Below are 20,647 nucleotides of genomic sequence, written 5' to 3'. Positions count from 1 at the left end.
TATATCTATACTTGATATGTACAATGAGATGGTAATGTTTAGATTGTCTATACTATACAAAAATAAAAATATTTTTTTTTCCAAAAAAGGTGTCGAGAATACTATTTTGCTAGTAGTCTTTCAATCTCTTGTTTATCTAATCCACTAAATTCAACTTTCATATCACTCCAAAGAGGAATGAAGTTGCTTTTTAAGTTTTCAAAGTTCATGTGTTTTAAAATATGTATTGTATTGTTGTAATGATAGTACCAACTTTTCAAACTTTCAATAGTAAAAGTTGGAAAAATGATATGATCTATTACCTTCTAATGAGTTGCCAATTGAATAAACAAAAGACTATTAGTGCACGAAGCATCCCATGTATCTTGTTGTAGAGCATCCACATGTAGATTTAAACTTCTATTGTTTTCTTGAACCTCTATCGACCAATATTGTTGGAGTTTCTTCAAAATATTCCACTTGATGTTGTTTGGTAGTTCTTCAATAAATGTTGAATTTGCCATGGTTGATGATTATTTGTTAATATGTCTTATATATGCTCTCCAAATATGTTTCCACTTTAGTATGATTTTTTTGGATTGCAATAAAAAACAACAGTTCATTTTCAAGAAATTGAATAAGAATAAATTTGTGTTAACTATAGTGAAGGAAGATTTTTATGTAGTAAAATGATTTATAAGTTACATTTTTATTAAAACTAAAACATACTCATTTATATTAACATATAAAAAATTTGAATATAAAATCTATTAGGTTAAAATATTTATTTTAACATGTAAAAATTATATTTTATATTGTATTATGTGTAATTTTGTGTGTGTGTGTGTATAAATGATTCAATAAGTCATGTTTATTTATTATCATCTTCAATGTTGTATTATTATTAATTTGATCAAATGCTATATTGAGATATTCTAATAAAATAACATAAAGTCTCTCATCTTTTGAAAGATAATGATCAAGCCTTTTGCAAATATTCATAAGTTTATATTTGGTTTAATGTATATATTTATTATTCCATAAATATGATTATGTGTTGTTTGAACAATTCTATAAATTACATTTCTATCATATTGATGATAAAATTTAAGATGAATATGATAGAGTTCTAAGATGTATTATTATTAAAATTCTAATAAAATAATGCTATATCAATGCTATTTTTAGTAATTATTTTAAAAGTATTATCTATATATTTTTTATTATATATAGATTTTATTTCTTAGAGAAAAAATATTACTATATTAAATATGAATAATTTTAAATTTCTAATATGTATTTATTTATTAATGAAGATGTATTAGAAAAATATAAATATACATTTTTATTTTTTAAATTAAAATTTAAAATGCTAAGATTTTATCTTTGTTATACATAGTCTTTCCAGCTCATTAGTAATAGAGTTATTGAGCTTAATTTTGTTTATTTTAATTTGTATAAAGAATAATGTCCTTTGATATTAGTTGGATCAAAATGCAAGTAGACCTTTTCGACATGCATTGTTTGAGGTTTACATGGTCTAATTGAAAGCAATTTTTCGATAAACCTATATTAAGAATCAATTTTATTTGAATTTCTTTACTAAATTAAAAGATATGTATCCAATTTTCAAATGTTTCTTTTGCTTATAAGTTTTTATTTTTACATCTTGTTGACTTATCAATTTTAATATCGTTAAATATTATTTGCATTTTTAATTCTATAATTGGTTATATTTTCGAAAAATTCCATGTATTGTATTTACAAGACTATCATAACCTCATAAGATTGATCATGATCAAGATCCTCATCATGCCCTTCAAATTCAACTTGTGCACTCAATGTTGGTTCTTCAATAATCTCATCATCCACATTCTCAAGTACTATCAAGTTATAATTCTTGGCCTTGGTATTCTTGTAAGTGCGATTGGATGCATGATCAATTGTATATTTTTCACCACATTTGAAACATAGATCCCTTTCTTTTCACTCTTTAAAAAGATCCATAGGTATAAACTTGCCATTGTTTGTTGATTTATTTTGCAGTCCATTGCCACCTTACTTAGGCTCTACTTTGTGACTGATTTGTTAACTTTGAAGCACTTTGTTGTCTTGAAGAATTGAAAGTAGGGTATGTAGGGACTTTGGGATTGCTAAATGAAGTATTGGATCCTCCATAATTGCCACCAAAGTTGCCCTATTTAGCAATAGACCTTTGCTATCCAAAGGGAGCATGCATGGGAATATCCTTTCTATACTTACGAGCATACCTCTTTGCTAGCTCAATAGCTTGAAATAGTGTGGTGGGTTTCTGGCATAATTGTACAAGGAGAGAGAGAGAGAGAGAGAGAGAGAGAGAGAGAGAGAGAGAGAGAGAGAGAGAGAGAGAGAGAGAGAGAGAGAGAGAGAGAGAGAGAGAGAGAGAGAGAGAGAGAGAGAGAGAGAGAGAGAGAGAGAGAGAGAGAGAGAGAGAGAGAGAGAGAGAGGCAATTAGCTCAAAGAGTAGTATGCTCTCTTCTTCTCTTCAATATTCCATCACACACTAACTGATTAACACAATACATGAACTAGGTCTACGTGACCAAAGAAACTAATAATTGACTAACTATGGTTAAGTCAAGTATTGACTTATTAAAGACACACACATGTCGGAAAACTGCACACATAACTGTCATGTCAGATAGTGGTAGGTGGGTAGGTGAGCTTGACTGTCTCAACACTCCACCTCAAGCTCAAGTCATTTCCTATATCCCAATCAATGATCGAAAATGAGTGAACTTATCCTTACCAAGTGATTTAGTAAAGATGTCTGCTACTACTTGGTCTTCAGTCTTCACATGAATAAAATCTATCATGCCTCCAAGCACCATTTCCTTGATGGAATGGCAATGTATCTCTATGTGCTTTGACCTGGCATGATAAACTGGATTGCTTGCTAGGAACACATTGCTGGTGTTATCACAATACAACTTGACTGGTTTATCCACACAAATCCCCATGTCATCCATCAACTTAATTAGCCAAGCAACCTCACATGTAGCTAATGCTGCACCCCTGTATTCTGCTTCTGTACTTGAGAGAGCCACAATAGGCTGTTTTTTACTACTCCAACTGGCCATGCTGCTTCCAAGACCAAATGCATTTCCACTGTTTGATCTTTTGTCATACATACAACTAGCCCAATTTGCATCAATATAACTTGTAAGCTCAATAGGCTTACCATACTCATAGAATAGCCCATAAGGCAATGTACTCTTCACATATCTCAAGATCCTTCTCATAGTATCTAGGTGAGGTTTCCTTGGCTGTTGCATAAACTGGATAATCAACCCAACTGTATAACTCAAGTCCGGTCTAGTGATAGTGAGATAGATCAAACTTCCAACCATCTGTCTATACATAGTCACATTCTCTATCACATTTCCTCTATCAATAACCATCTTTACATTTTGCTCGAGTGGCTTGTCCATGGGATTGCATTCCAACATGCCATACTTCTCCAACATATTCTGTGCATACTGTCTTTGTATCATCTAGATCCCATGAGGTGTACGCATAACTTCAATCCCTAAGAAAAAATTCATCTCTCCCAAGTTTGTAATATGAAATTATTTTTGCAACATGGATTTTATGTCATCAATGCCCTCCATTGTGAGAAATGCGGGATCTAGAGCATGGCAGAGGCGGAAGCTATGGAGGATGGAAGATGAAGATACTACTCATGTTGACATTGACAAAGAAGACAACTGTTACACAAGTGAATTAGGTTTCAAGATTGAGACTTGAACTCATAAACACAATCTTGTGTAGGACTGACAATGACACAGAGACGACACAAAGAGACAAGTACTATTGCATTATCATCATATAAAAGTGATAGTCAAGTACATCATTATATAGGATTGCTTGGTAGCACATTTCATCACTGTGCCTATGGGATCTGTCTCTCTTCCTAGAATGAACTGCATCTTCCTAGCCTACTTGTTCCATACAAAGGGGCATACATAGGGTGTGATTGGCAGATTCTCAACACCCCTCCTCAATCACAACCTGAAAGTACAAAGTGTGTAGAGGCTTTAGTGAGAGCAGCACCTGCAAAGTGTGGGCATACCACAAACATGGCAAAACACCAGAGGCTGTCGCAGAAAAGGCTAAGTGTGGGTACCATAAACATGGTGGACATCCAGAGGCTGTAACAGGGGCCTCACAAAGTGTACAGGGACTGTAGTACAAGGCTACATGAGAAGTTTACAAAGCTTATGAAAGGAACATTAAGGCAGGTACAATGCTTTTAAAACAGAAAATGAGAGACAAGGACCGATAGGCCCTTGTGGTCTTTTTCAGCATATGCTTTCTCTTTGTCAGCATGGAAAATCTTCTTGTCTTTTATCTTTGGTTCTTCAGCTTTGAATGATGTGGTCTTTTGGTCTTCATGTCTGATCTTCTTATTGTCCTTCTTCCTTTGCTCTTTGATCTTATGGTCTTCTTGGTCTGGTTCTTCTTTGACTTTGCTTGCAACTTTAGTCTTCATGTCCATGTCTTTGTCCCCCTCAAGCAAAGACATCTCATTCTTCATGATGGCCAAGGTAACTTGAGTGTCTTCAAAAACTTTAGATGGAATCATTGATTGCACTTTAGTATGAACAGCTCCATGTCTCTCTGCAAGTAAGATAGCCAAGTCTTGCATGTAATGTAAATGGGCACCAAGAGTAATGTTACTCTTTATAACAGGTAACCACCCAAGAGACTTCATGCTTGGCAATTCCATGATGGAATCTGCTTAAAATTTTCTGAAACCTTCCAGCACAGAGTTGAAATCTTAATGTGTCAGAAGACACAACCAATGGCAGTGTGAAAACACACTATGTAGTATCAAAAGATACTATGGTTGAACTGATGATGATTCTTGATGCTTTGATTTTGTTGAAGCTTATCTTCTTGAATCTTTTTCTTGCTGGGAACTTTAGTAACACAGTGGATCAGAGTGACAGATGCTTGGGTTGAATGTCAGGAGAGAGAAAATGAAGAATTTTTGAGTTTGAAGGATTTTGGCTATGGTGGATTTTAGGGTTTCTAGGACAGGGGCCTGGTTTTTCTAACATTGCAGGAGCTGTGGTGGATCATTTTAAAAACTTTTTTTATGGAAATGTAGCTTATGAGATGCTCTACCAAAGCCCTAATCTCATCGTCCAGATCGCAGCCCGTACTGCACGCGCAGAGTCGAATTCCGTGAACAGGCGCAATTTTTACAGATTTCCACGATTTTTGCAATGCTGGGCTCGATGATGAGCAATGTTGGACTGTGATGCATCAAGAAGCTTCGCCACGAGTAGAGGAATGTTTCTCCAGAAGGAATCGTGGGCTAAAATGGCCTGTAGAGTAAGATATAGAAGCTCCAAGTGCTGTATGTCCTGTCTGGCTATGGCAGACACAGAGCAGAGATTGACAGTTTAAGCAATGCTGAGCTATGGAGTGGCCAATGTCAAGATCTTAATTGATAGAAAGAAGCCTTGGTAGTCAAGGAACAAATGTCTAGAAGAGAGCAGGTTCAGATATGACCTATGGAGAGAGATCCAGGAGCTTCAAGTTGACAGGGTGCTGCTGGCTATGGCTGCCATGGAAGCTTCAGTGAGGATAGAGGTAAGAAATGGAACCATGAGCTGGACTTGAGCTGACCTGAGGTTAAGAGGGACTGAGAGAGCAGATAAGGAAGTTATGCCATGCCCGACTGGGCTCTGATACCATGTGAGAAATGCGGGATCTAGAGCATGGCAGAGGCGGAAGCTATGGAGGATGGAAGATGAAGATACTACTCATGTTGACATTGACAAAGAAGACAACTGTTACACAAGTGAATTAGGTTTCAAGATTGAGACTTGAACTCATAAACACAATCTTGTGTAGGACTGACAATGACACAGAGACTTGACACAAAGAGACAAGTACTATTGCATTATCATCATATAAAAGTGATAGTCAAGTACATCATTATATAGGATTGCTTGGTAGCACATTTCATCACTGTGCCTATGGGATCTGTCTCTCTTCCTAGAATGAACTGCATCTTCCTAGCCTAGTTGTTCCATACAAAGGGGCATACATAGGGTGTGATTGGCAGATTCTCAACATCCATGTCATCACCTGTAATCGCCAAATCATCTACATAGATCACCAAAGTCACATATCCTATCTCTATTTTTCTAATAAATAAAATGTGATAAGCTTTGCCCATCTGAAATCCAAGTGTCTGTAAGTAGCAAGTAATCCTAGCATTTCATGCCCGTGGAGCTTGCTTCAAGCCATTCAATGCTTTCTTCAATCTGTGTACATATGATGGATAGTTGGGATGCACATAGCCCTCTGGTTGATCCATATAAATCTCTTCCGCCAAATCACCATTCAGGAATGCATATTTAACATTCATCTCTGATAAAGGTTCCAGCCTTTGGATGCAGCCAATGGAATAATGGTTTGCACAGTTGCCATCTTAGCAACTGGATTAAAGGTTTCCTCATAATCCAACCCATACTATTGGGCATATTCTTTCACTACCAATCTGGCTTTGTACCTCTCTAGTGAGACATCAGACTTACATTGTACCTTATAGACCCACTTGCATCCAATAGACATTTTGCCCTCAAGCAACTCAACCAAATCCCAAGTTCTATTTTTCAGCAAAGCCTCATATTCATAATCCATAGCCTTGCACACCAGTCCTCATCCTTAACCGCTTCTGCAAAAGATGTAGGCTCTTTGCATTTTATCATGTATGCATATATCTCACTATCCACTGTAGGTAAGCCTATCCATAGGCTTCTTTTCTCTTTGCAATCTCCACAATTGAGATAAACTAGATTTTGCTCTCTCATGAGGCAGTACATATCTTTTTTTAACTCTAGGTGTAACCACTACAAGTATACGAAACTCCCTATCCTCCAAACTCTCAGTAGCGTCATATTCTGAAGTCAATGAACCTGTAACATCATCAAAAACATTATCTTTTCCTCTCTCTCTCCCCCTCATCGACATATCGATGTTAATGGATGGAGACCTATGGTTTCGTATCCTTCCTGTGCAAGGACTTACACTACCAGATGCATCTTGAGTAGGTCCATTGGTAGAAATAGTATCTTATTGTCCATTTTCAACATATGTGTCCTGTGAAGGGTCATCATGTAGTACTGTAACCTGCTTAGCACTATACCAAGATGCTAACTCATCAAACACTACATCACGGCTCAACAATATCTCATGGGTAGTCGAAATATTTTAGAAACCAACTTACATCCTCTGCCATTTTCTTCTATGAAGCATCCATCTCTATTAAATCTACCTGAAGTTGTTTTCCTAAACCATCTAACCGATAGATAACATATTCTTGGTGATCGACAGAACATGTAAGACATCATGTAATTTCTTTTTCCTGCCATCAGGCGCATAACCAAAGGAACAATCCCTGTGTGTGCTATGTCATGTTGAGAATAATCTCCAGTGCATACATAGCCATTAGCACCTATTTTTAGCTCATCAAACCACTTGCCATGTGGTGACATGTGGTTTGAGGCACTAGAATCTATATACCGGATATCATCAGAATTTTCTTATTGCTTGCCCTTGTTCCGCACATAAGTCATAGCAAATAGTTTCTCACCATTCTCACGCTTTGTATGACTAGATGATGTATAGTGACCCTATTGTCTACCCTCCTGATGAGCTTGCTTTTTCCAACACTCTTTTGCAATGTGGCTATGCTTGCCATAGTAATGGCAATCTTTATCCTTGTTTGCATTCTCACGAGTAGTCTGAGTGTGCCAGGATCCTCTGCCCCTAGACGAGATCTCCCCTCACATAGGAGTATCCACCATCTCTACCAGAAAATCCTAGCTAACTCTGCCCATGTTGAGATGCATGCTATTGGGTTCCCCTACCATGCCTAGAACCTCTACCATGATGACCATAACTTCACTGATTAGAGTAAAAAGATGCATCTATGTTCTTAGAGCTACTCGAGCTCGTAGTCAAACCCAACTTCACTTCTTCATGGATAAGCAAGGAAACCAAATCATTAAAGTTAGGCATTTCAGCCTAAAATTGACATATCAAAAGACTTATATTTAGGCCTTAGACTATTCAGGGTCACCCATATCCTCATCATCTACCTCAGCTCCTATAAGAGTTAACTAATCTGCAATAGTCTTTATTTCAGTCACATACTCTTGAATGGACCATCCTCTCTTGTCCATAGTGTTAAACTTCTGCTTCAGTTGTATTTTTTTGGCACTAATGGTAGTACCATAGTATCTTATCAGAATCTCCCATGTATCCTTCGGTGAGCTGCAATTCATTATTTGCATAACCATATCATCAGAAATACATAGGGATAGCCAATGCAATAACCTTGGATCTCTCTCAGTCCATGCACAATGAGTCCTAAACTGATCAACAGTTGGTTGAGTCTTTTCAGGAAGCTTAGGCTAAGCTTCCACACTTGTGACCAAATCCCAATAGCCCTTGCCAATGAGGAAGTTCTCCATCCTGAACTTCCAGATAGCACAGTTGTTGTTGTCTAACTTATCACCCACTGTTTGAGTTATATTCTTAGGCATATCTACAACTCTATGTACTCAATGTAGTCTGAATTAGACAGTGCTTGACTCTCTATAGACCAAGTGAGTTGTGTATGACAGTTTTAGTCCAAACACCTTTGACAGTAAATGTGAGAAATAACCAGTGTGTTTCAGCTCATAGACATGTCAAAAAACATCCCCAATCATTTGGTAAAACATCTAGATACAATAGCATTCCAAGTAGATAACATTTACAACATACAAATCATGTAGGTGTCTTCCAAAAAATCTTATGACACAGACAATGGTATGCGAGTAACCGGTAGTAAATTCTCTATGTAAACTAAAGTATTTTTAGCTAAAAATAGCCTCAAAATATCTCTAACATGTATTAATGTGAGTAACCGGTAGTAAATTCTCTATGTAAACTAAAGTATTTTCAGCTAAAAATAGCCTCAAAATATCTCTAACATGTATTATAACCCTCACGATTCAATGCAGGTATATATAAGTATCAACAATGGTTTATATGACCAAGCAATGCCATATAAGCTTCTTACAGACTTCAGACAGCTAGCCCACTGTATAACCAGCAATAAAATCAATCCAGATTTGAGCATTCAATGCTCATTGCAGCTCATAAACCTTCTGACATTCATGTAGCAAGTTCCAAGTATCAGTAGACAACAACCAAGCTAAGACAAGCTTCAAGCTTCCAAGCTTTCACTATCTCAGTTTTCACCCTATTAATACTTCCCAGATCTGAGTATTCAACTTAACCAATGTCAGGTCCAAGCATACATCAATGGTTCTACATCATTTGCCAAGAATCCATGATGTTTTGGTGTGACAAATCCAAGCATTTGATGGCTGGAAACTCTCAATAAAGCCTTGCTGTCCATTAGTTACTTGAGGTTGCATATCCATGTAACTACCAATGGGGTTTGAAAGATTAGAGGCACTCCTATGATAGTTGGTTTGAAACCTATCTTGAGGAATAGATGGTTGACTTCTAGTTGCTTGATGAGGATTTAACCGATGAATGCTCGAAATCGACTCATTAGTCCCCTAAAGGAAGTCTCCCCAATCTCATTAATGGTACATGGTATACCCTTCCCAATAATACCTAGTTGAGGATTATTATTTGATGGCTAAAAGGAATGTTTGTCTTTACTCTCTTTGTCTACCATTTGTGCTACCACAAGCATAGAAAGTTGAGCAATAAGTTTGTTCAAAGAATCTCTAGTAGAAGAAGCAAACTTCTCCAAGGAATCCTTAGTAGATTGAGCTGTCAGCTCCATGAATGTCTTGGTTTGAATATTAGATTGAACAATTTATCCAACCACTTGATCTAGTTTGGATACTAATTCCATATGTATGATAGAATGCCTAGTTTCATGGTTACAAAGAGTGACATTAAGAGTACTATATGCACAAAATTCTTGAGAATCTTATTCATCATGATGTATCTCAGGTATTGCCTCCCGTGCTTCCTTAATTTATTGTTGAACATCATCATTAGGCTTATTCTTTTCCTTGTTTTCAGCCATTTTTGCTCAATGTTACAGTGTAGTCCTAGTAGACTCCCTCACACAAAACTGGCTATAACTTTTTTCTCCAATATCGGAATTAAGAAAATTTTTATGGAAAACAAAGCTAACAAGTAGCTCTTCACGATGAGCTTAGCACTCCATTTTAGAATCAAACCAAAATATTTTGGAAATATTCTTTTCTTGTTGCACAGAACAATATTGCAACTTGTAAAAGCATTATTTAAGAATATCCACCTCTCTTAGGTCCAAAGTAAGGGCTCCTAATCCTATGGTACCATGTATATAAATGTAGAGACTGAATATAACTTGGAATATCTTGTATAGGCACGGGAAAAAGTTTAAATTACTTTGCAATCATTTGTAACCAAGTAGAAAGTTTCCCCAATATGGTTCCCATTCAGTGTTTGCATAAAATACCATGTGTAAAACTTGTAACCAATCTAGAATAACCTATAGTACTTGTGGATGAATGAGAATCAACCAAAAATAATGTCCAAATGCCTTGTTACTCTTAAATATATCTACTCCCTACTAGCAAAGGGTGTAATAAGCTAAAATTCCATGTAGTAAACTTGTATAGTCCCTATAATTGATCAATGAGGTCCAGATCAATGCTCTTTAATTGAAATCTTTGGATCTTCAATGGCTCCACTCATGGTTCCTATGGTGATGGTTTAACAACATGACAATAGGCTCCCTACACGGGCTCTGAATCATTGGGAGGTGGGCAAAGTTCCCCTTAGGTCAGTTGGTTACACCACTTAGGGATCTTTAATAGTGGGGGAGGGTCACCTCTCTATTGTCCCACTATCTCCCCTGACATCCACCTTTTTCTCAGTGGGAATATAAATATGGCATGAGCATTCTATTTAAGCAAACATGGATGAAATGCATAGCTGAAAAATTCTTTCAACCTTCAATGATATGCAAGATTTGATTGATGAAAGTTGGAATCAAGAACTGAAGATTGGTTGAGGGTTTTACCAATGCAATTTAGTGACTCATTAATTGCAAGTACTTACCCTTTACAATATTTCTTTCTTGGGTAGAAGAGAGAATCACACAATCAAATCAAAGTTCTGCATTAAGATAATACAAATGATAATCATGATGCGATGAAAGGTGACTGAAATGAGTGTTGAAATTCAATTGAGAGGTTGTGATTAATGAAAAGAAGCACTAATCTCTTATCTTTTGATCAATTTAGAGACTTAATTGATTAAAAATCTCCCATCAACAAGTGGAAAATCTTAGAACAAGTGGACATTGAGAGATTTAAATACATCTGATCGATTCACTTAGAATTAAGTTTCAGTCAAATAGTTGAAGAGAATGCCCAAAAATGTATCATAAAGGTTCATTTTTTCAATAATCCATTGAATTCAACCCATACATGCTTGAAAAGGATAAAATCCTTGAAGAATCAATGCCTTGAACCTTCTTGAGTACTTGAATGCCAAAGTTTCAAGCTCTTTGAGCAAAAGCCCCAAAATGTGACTCTAGCATGCACTCTAAGAAGCTCAATATGTAGAAATTTCTCCAATTTCTTCAATCTTCCACCCCAATACTTTCTTGAACAATATCCTTTGGCGTTCGATACAAGCTTTCTTGAGTAATCTTGAAAGCTTTAAAAGAATTTCAGCAATAGCTTGCTATCAATTTGTCATTGGAAGGAGAAGAAGACTTAGAGATACAAAGAAATGATTTAATCAACTTGTGGTCATCGAGTATCCATATCCAAATAGAGAGCCTCAAGAGGAGAAATATGAGTAATCTCATGAGGTTTCTTAAGATTCTTGACCATTGAAGCTGATGTCCTATTTTGCAATGGGGCTAGGATTTGAAGAGGCTAAAATAAAAGCTCAAAAGATTGAAAGAGAAGATGTTCTACCCTTCTTCAAAGATAACAAATATTGCCCTTGATCACCAAGAAATGATTGAATGCCTACTGAAGATGAAGATTCTCTCTATTATAATCAGTGCAAAATGCATTGATTATTACAATGCTCAAGGCTATGTAATCCTTGCTCAAGTGTTGTTAAGATGATGCTATGAAATCATTGAATGATTGCCCCAAGGTTAGAAAGAGAGATGAGATCATTGAAGATCATGAGTAAGGTTCTCTTAGCAGCCACCATGAAATCTTTAGCCAAAAGCTTGAAGGAAGAGGAGAGAAAAGACTTGTCTTGAAAAGTAATTGGACTATTAACCCGAACTAACTCTATTTCTATCTTCTTTTACCATTTTACCTCCAAAATATCTTGTATCTTGTGCATGACTTGCCATTTTATCCATGGTTCCTCTAACTTTATCTTCAACTATTCCAATAAGCTCCAACTGGGCTATCCTTGGTCTTCTTGGTCTCTGCATCTATCCATTTCCAAGTTGACATCCTGTCCTCGAGTAACTAGTTTGAAAAGGAAATCTAAATAAAGATTGAACCAAATGGATCAAATACCAATGCTTTGATACCATTTGTCAAGGAGAGGGTTGGGAGGTGACAGAAAGAAGAACAAAAGAGAGAGAAAAGAGGAGAAAGAATGAGTTATAAGGAGAGAGAAAGACTATAAAGATAGGAAAGAAGAGAGAGAAGCTATGAAAGCTGTGTATTAGCAAGTGAGATGAGAGACAATAATTGTATTATTGTAAAAGATTTAAAAAATTACATGTCTCACATCTTTTACACCTATGTCAGTGTGACAAGGTACTATTGATAATCTCTTACTAAAATATATACCTTCCTAGCTTCTTACAAAATACCTCCTCTCTTTCCAACTTCAACAACTAGCTAGCACTATCTTGGTAGCCATCAGGAAAGCTCACAGTGTTGGCCAACTCTCCAAGCACTTCAGCTTGACATCTGAGAGTACACATCACAACAATCAACCTTCCATCACGCCCAACACAAGTATAATGATGGAAGTGACTGGCAGTTGAAGACAAGTTTGCATGGATCGATAGTAATGATGACTCTATTGGCTAGATGTGTCCTTTTTAATCAATATACTCAGAAGTAGTTAACTAATGATGCTGACTATATCGATTCTCCTAGCTTTGTCACCCTAGATCAAGGTTTGTGCAAGTAATCTTAGCACAATTGATGGTATCCATAGAGGAGAAAATTGGCTCCTTTGCTCCCTACGGTCTCGTTATCACCAAAGCAATACTACTTCCTCTCTATCAGTTGACAATGAAGAACCATTTTTCTCTATGATTTTGGGGATGGTCAAAATTGCATTAGCCTAGGAGATCACGACTCCATGCTCTCTCTCTCTCTCTCTCTCTCTCTCTCTCTCTCTCTCTCTCTCTCTCTCTCTCTCTCTCTATCGCCTTCTGATTGTGTCTTATCCCTCATAAAGGCTACGATGGCTTTCCTTCTTTTTCTCCATAACCCATGCAATCATATTGCCATGTAGGCATCTACCCACTCGTGTGTTTTATTCCCACCCTTGCTGTTACCTTATAGTCACCAAAAAGATAGCTATAGCTAGTTGGCATGCAATTATGTATGATTTTCTTCTCCTTCTTCTTTCCCCAATTTGTATACTTTGCTCCTTTCCCCACATTAACCTAGCTTACATTAAGGTCACATGTAGTTTCCTAGTCTCATGATGGCGAATGCAAGATTGCAAGTAAACCTTCTATCTCTAAGGTTTTTGGCTAGAGTCTCAAAGCTTCTTGATACACAATCACTTTGAGACTCACACTTCAAAAAATTATAGGTCATGATCACCTTCTCCAACTCACCAATAACATCATTTACCTGCTTTATTCCATCAATAAGGCACCCTTCTCCAATCACAATTCTTACCATACATATCCTTTGATTCAACTACTAGGAAAGCAAAATCAAGTAGTAAGGTACTGACAAAACATATAAGATTCTTCACGCCATCTTTATTACAACTATACAATCGGAAAACACTAGTTTCCCTAGGTTTTTGGGGTGTGAATGTGCAGTGCCACGACATCCCCCCTCTAAACCATCTCATCCCCCGGATGGGCCACAAATATGTAGCCACTTGAATCAAATACCCATATAATCAATCTCTCAAAAAACATGTACATAAGCATTCATCCACTCGGATTCAAACACCCAAGCCACAAATATCTTTAGACATGCATAACAACCCTAATTTCTCCCAATTGCATCATAAGGCTCTATGAGTGCATGACATCCTTTAATCTTCAAACCCTCTACAAATAGATCTATGAAGTCATTGGATACTCTACAATTAAATGGATAGGTCAAATCCTATTGCAACTTTAGAAATCCAATAGCTTCCTCTACATTGACCATTCTTCCCAATTGTATCCCATCATTAGATACATCTTGTTCCACTTTTTTATCCACAATTTTGTACCTAGTGTTAACTCTATTTTCTTACATAAATCATAAGTATACTCTATTGGCCAAGATACCTCAGCCCTCAAAATCACTAGTGACTGAAAATGATTAGCCATCTTTTCTCTTTGCTGAAATGCTTCAACACTCAACCAGTTTGCTAAGTTTCCTTAATGTCTAATTGTATCGGTTGTTTCATAACATCTGCAATCATAATATACATGTCCAAGAATTGCACTAGTACAACATTAGAACTACTCAAATCTCCAGTTTCTACATATTCTCAATATCTACCACAACATCTACACAAGTCAAACCATAATACATACTATCTATGTGCTCAATATTATCCAATACACTTATCTCCCTAAATTCCTTCATTCCCTTACATGTGTACTTCTTATCAGTCTTAGGTATATCTTAAACCCTCTGATAAGAAACATAACTATCAGTACAAAGTCTAACAAAACTAGAAGAAAAGACTCTAGTGCTAGGAGGCAAGAACTGATCCCACCCCGTATCACCATCATCCCGTGTAGGATAGTGGTACCTAATGAAAATTCAAATTTCTCATAGGTCGAGGAGCATCCCATAAAGAATCTTTGTTTCCTAGGATGGTTTACACACATTGTCATGAATTGACATGCTCTCATCCCATCTCTACTACAAATTCATGTATAAGTAGAGCCACCATCCATCACTTTTGTCTCCATATGTGCCTTTGTAATAAATGGTTGACCCAATATAACATCATATGAGAAAGTGTCTTACATAAAGACATCACCTATAGATATCATGATATTCAAACATGCACCATACAATTTCCGTATAGTATTGTTAGCAACTCTCATCCACCAATTGTAATCCACATCAATTGGCCACTTTTCACTTTCATAGATTTTGCACAAAATTACATTAATCTCAAACCCATGGTCAAGCAATGTAATACATGGAGTAGACTTCTCACCTATTTTGATTAGTGTCTTCATAGTTGCATGAGCCAAATGAGGCCTAGAAAAGTGACCGCAAGATACTAGGATAGGTGTGCCATCATCCACATAATGCACCGACTGAGCATTCTTAACAACATTTGAACATACAATAACATTCTCCTCATGACCCTCATCTTCACACTTATCAAAAAACACCTCAATCTGGATACCCCATTCTTCTACAATGTGCACTACCTACCTCTTTCCCTTTATGATATTGATGATCTCTTCATGGAATTCCCTCTTAGCAATTTTCAAGATTTTACCTAGAGTGAACTTCATTTTAATATTTAAATTCCGATCTTCAAGCACTCTCTTGAGTTCAATAGCATTCTAAATATCCAAAAAGAATTTATAGCCAAGTTGTTTCTAGGGTCGTGCGTATTCTTTTCTTTGTACATCATCCTTAACCTACTAAGAAATTGGTCTAGAAGGGAGAGAAGTAGATTCACCACCTCTAGTCTTCTTAGATGTACTAGGAGCATCATCATCTCACCTTCCCTTCTCCTCAACAAGTACCTCAGTCCCCTAGCAAGTAAGCATAGATAGATTAAGTATCCACTGGTGCATCCCATCTAGTCCCTTTCCATATGCTTTGAACTAAATTAGAAAACTTTGGCTGCTACATTTTACCCCTGTTAGCTATATTTAATGCAAAAGTCCATAGTTTTGACATCCTCAAGAATATGCTTCATTCATCCTTTCTGAAAGTAGTCATAGGCATACTAGTCTCTATCAAGCATATTTTATTTTCAATGCTACAAAATACCAAATTCTTTCTCCTTGCATCCTTGAAAAATTCACAATCCTTGCATGTCAAAATTGTGGGAGAGAAGGAAGGAGTCTCGCTTGAAGCTTTCTTGCTTGCACAATGGGGGAAGACACACAAGGGTGGAGGCTGAAAACAGTTTTCCTCTTCTTAGTTGTGTAAGCCAAAAGAACTCAAGTACAAAGAAATAGAAGAACCCTATATATGGGTCTTAAACCAAACTCAACTAACTAAGGTGGCATACTAACTGAGCCACGAACTAGAGTAGAAAAGGATAGCTATCATGTAGCTATTATTCATGGGCGGTGTACCAACCGCGTCTACAACTGACAAGTCGGTGACATAAATATACAACGGTCACCCTGGCGTATCACGAGTGGAGCTCGATATCTCAACACTCCCCCTCGAGCTCAATCCCAATTCCTGCACACCAAGCAGGTCTCTGAACTTGCGCAGCTTCTCTGCGCCCAATGCCTTCGTGAATATGTCAGCTACCTGATCCTCTGTGCTGACATAAACTAGATCAATAAGACCTAGTAAAACCCTCTCTCGCACATAGTGATAATGCACCTCAATGTGCTTTTTTCTAGCATGATAGACTGGGTTATTTGCCAAGTGTATACTACTCATGTTGTCACAATAAATGACAACTGGCCCATCTGTAGACTGATGCATATCATAAAGTAGCTTATGCAACCAAGCTACCTCACATGCAGCCATTGCTGCACCCCTGTACTCAGCCTCTGTGCTCGACAAGGCAACTGTAGGCTGTTTCTTGCTGCTCCAAGTGACTGCAGCACTCCCAAAAGAGAATACATATCCACTGGTAGATCGTCTATCAGAAATACTACTAGCCCAATCAGCATCAGTGTATCCATGCAACTGTATCTGAACCCCAGTCTCATAAAATAGTCCATACTGCAATGTGGACTTCACATACCTAAGTATGCGTCTAGCCGCATCCAAATGTGGTTTCCTTGGAGCCTGCATAAACTGACTTACCAATCCAACAGCATAGCTCAAATCTGGCCTGGTAATAGTCATATAAATCAAACTTCCTACTATGCGTCTGTACATAGTAGGGTCTTCTAGAAGCTCACCTGCATCTGTGCTCAGCTTCACATTTTGCTCCAAAGGAACTGAAATAGGCTTACAGCCTATCATCCCATATTTGGACAGCATGTCCAATCCATACTGCCTCTGCAAGAGCTGTATCCCACTTGGTGATCTAATCACCTCAATGCCCAAGAAATAACGCAGCTCTCCCAAATCCTTCATCTCAAACTTCTGCTTCAATAGCATTTTCACATGAAGGATATCTTCATCACTGTCACCTGTCATAATCAAATCATCAACATAAATGACAAGCAGCATAATACCTTTCTCTGTTTTTCTCACATAAAGTGAGAAATCTGCCTTGGAAATCTGAAAGCCAATAGTGACAAGATACTGTCCTATCTTGTCAGACCATGCTCTAGGTGCTTGCTTCAAGCCATACAAGGCTTTCTTCAACCTGCAAACAAACTCAGGATGAACAGCATGCACATAACCTGGTGGCTGCTCCATATAGACCTCTTCTTGCAAATCACCATGCAAGAAGGCATTCTTTACATCCATCTGATGTAAAGACCATCCCTTTGATGCAGCCATAGCAATGACTGCTCTTACGGTTGCCATCCTTGCAACCGGACTAAATGTTTCTTCATAGTCAATGCCATATGTTTGTGCATACCCCTTGACTACTAATCTTGCCTTGTATCTGTTCACAGAACCATCAGCATTGTGCTTCACCTTATAAACCCACTTACAGCCAATTGCATTCTTACCTTTAGGCAAAGGTACTAACTCCCATGTAGCATTTGCTTCCAAGGCATCCATTTCTTCATCCATGGCTTTCTCCCATTTTTCTTTTCCCATGGCTTGCTCAAAAGATGTGGGTTCTGGTTCCTGTATCACTTTGACCATATATGCATAGTGAATGGCTGTAAATCCATCATATTTCAGCCTATCCACAGGATACCTAGCTCTTGTAGACCTGCGCAAAGTAGGTTCACTCCCAGGTGCTCTCAAAACATCCCTGGTCTTCCTTACTCCAGGTGTAACAATAGAAGGAATACCCAACTCATCATCAATGCTCTGTTCTGAGCCACTGGATTCACCATCCACATAAGAGTGACCTGCATTCACATCAAACATGGGCTGATCAACCTTCTCTTTTCCTTTTCGTGATACCTGCATACCACTATCTGCATTGCTTTGAGAAGATTCTCCTGATCTCAATCTGCCTGTCCATGGCGAAGAATGTGAACCACTGCTAGAGGACGCTCCAGGTCCACTAATATTTTGTGACTGCTGCTGTGAATTCTGTGTAGCATTACCATTTTGTGCATCTTCATCATCAATCACATTTACTGGTTTATACCAGCTACTCATCTCATCAAAAACAACATCTTTGCTCACTGTAAACTTACGAGTAGAAGGGTTATAGCATCTATACCCTTTTTGCTGCAGAGAGTAACCAATAAAGATGCACTTCTCAGCTTTTGGATCCAACTTGGATCTCAGCTCATCTGGCACATGTACATAGGCAATGCAACCAAAAATTTTCAAATGAGAAATATCTGGTTTCCTACCAGTATACCTCTCCTCTGGAGTCATTCCATGTATTGCTGCAGTGGGAGTCCTGTTCATTATGTAGACTGCTGTAGCAACTGCTTCAGCCCAATAAAAATCTGGCAAGTCTTTTTCATTGAGCATGGCACGAGATACCTCTCCAATATGCATGTTTTTCCTTTCTGCAATTCCATTTTGTTGTGGGGTATAACTGCATGAATATTGCTGCTTTATGCCATGCTCCTGCAAGAACTTTGCAAACTCATTTGAGAGGTACTCTCCCCCTCCATCTGACCTTAGGCATTTTATCTGCAAGCCTGTTTCTTTTTCAACCATAGCTTTAAGAGTTTTGAAATGCCCAAAAACTTCACTTTTCTTTTTCATAAAATACACCCAAACTTTTCTGCTATAGTCATCAATAAAACTGACAAAATAATGACAGCCTCCAAGAGATGCAGCTTTAGTTGTCCACACATCAGAGTGAATTAATTCCAATGGCTTCTCACTCTCTTGAACATGTCTAAGAAATGGTTTCCTTGCCTGTTTTCCAAACTGACAGGCTTCACATACCTTATGCATTTCTGCAACCTTGAATTTGGGCAATCCTGCAACAATATTTTGGGCCTGCATTGATTTAAGTCGCTGTACATTAACATGACCAATGCGTTTATGCCAGATATCAATATCTGCAACTACACCGGTCCCATGTGCAAACATTGATGCACTCAATTCAGACATGTTTGCATCCAATGTAAACATTCTGCCCTTCTTCTTTCCTTTTGCTATCAAGCGACCTTTATTTTTCATATCCTCAACAAAGCATCCATGAGGATTAAATCTGACCTGCAAGCCCTGTTCAACCATTTGACCAACTGAAACCAGATTCTTGGTGATATTCGGGACATGAAATACATCGGACAGGTATTTCTTTTTCCCACCCTGCATAGACAAGGGAATTTTTCCAATCTGCACAATAGGATGTGCAGTATCATCACCAGTCTCCACAAATCCTGGTTTTTCCATTTTCCTTGCATCCTCCATCCATTCTGCATGACCTGTCATGTGGTTTGATGCACCTGAGTCAACATACCATACATCATTGCTTTCTTCTGCACTTGTCATAGAATTGTTCATGTGCTGCACCATGAACAAATGCTCATTTCTGTCATCACCCTGTCTACTAGAAGATGCATAATTCCCTTGTTGCAGTTTTCCATTCATGATGTCATTCTGCTTTTTATAGCAGTCTTTAGCCATATGACCCATTTTACCACAGTAGTAGCATTCAACATTACTGTTTGCATTTTGGCCTCTTTGCCATCCACCACGACCTCTTTGGCTCCCCCTGCCTCTAGAGTTACCACGTCCTCCTCCATAGGACTGGTTTTCTTGAGTTTGCTGCATATTCTGATTTCTGCCACGGCCTCCAAATCGGCCTCCTCTACCTCTGCCTCTACCTCTTCCAGCATTTGAGTAGAAGACAGCTTCTTTTGAAGTTCCTCCTGAAGAAGATGCACCACCATTTCTCTGTTCCTCAGAAATTAGAAGAGCAATCAACTCCTCAAAATCAGGAAATCTTTCACGAACTGAAATGGATGTCCGAAACTGTGCATAATCCTTTCCTAGACCATTCAAGGTCACGGAAACTAAATCATCATCTTCCACTGGCGACCCAATGGAGGCAAGTGCATCTGCAATCTTCTTCACCTTCATGTGGTAGTCGTTGATGCTCATACTTTCTCTTTGCACATTATGCAACTCTTGCTTGAGCTGCATTTTCCTGGCTTGCGTATTTGTGCTATACATTTTTGACAAAGTATCCCATGCCT

The sequence above is a fragment of the Lygodium microphyllum genome, unplaced genomic scaffold, assembly GCF_053477565.2.
Source record: "Lygodium microphyllum isolate KBCC unplaced genomic scaffold, Lygodium_microphyllum_v1.1.10 scaffold_35, whole genome shotgun sequence".
Classification (NCBI taxonomy): Eukaryota; Viridiplantae; Streptophyta; class Polypodiopsida; order Schizaeales; family Lygodiaceae; genus Lygodium; species Lygodium microphyllum.
Note: the sequence above shows the minus strand (reverse complement) of the source record.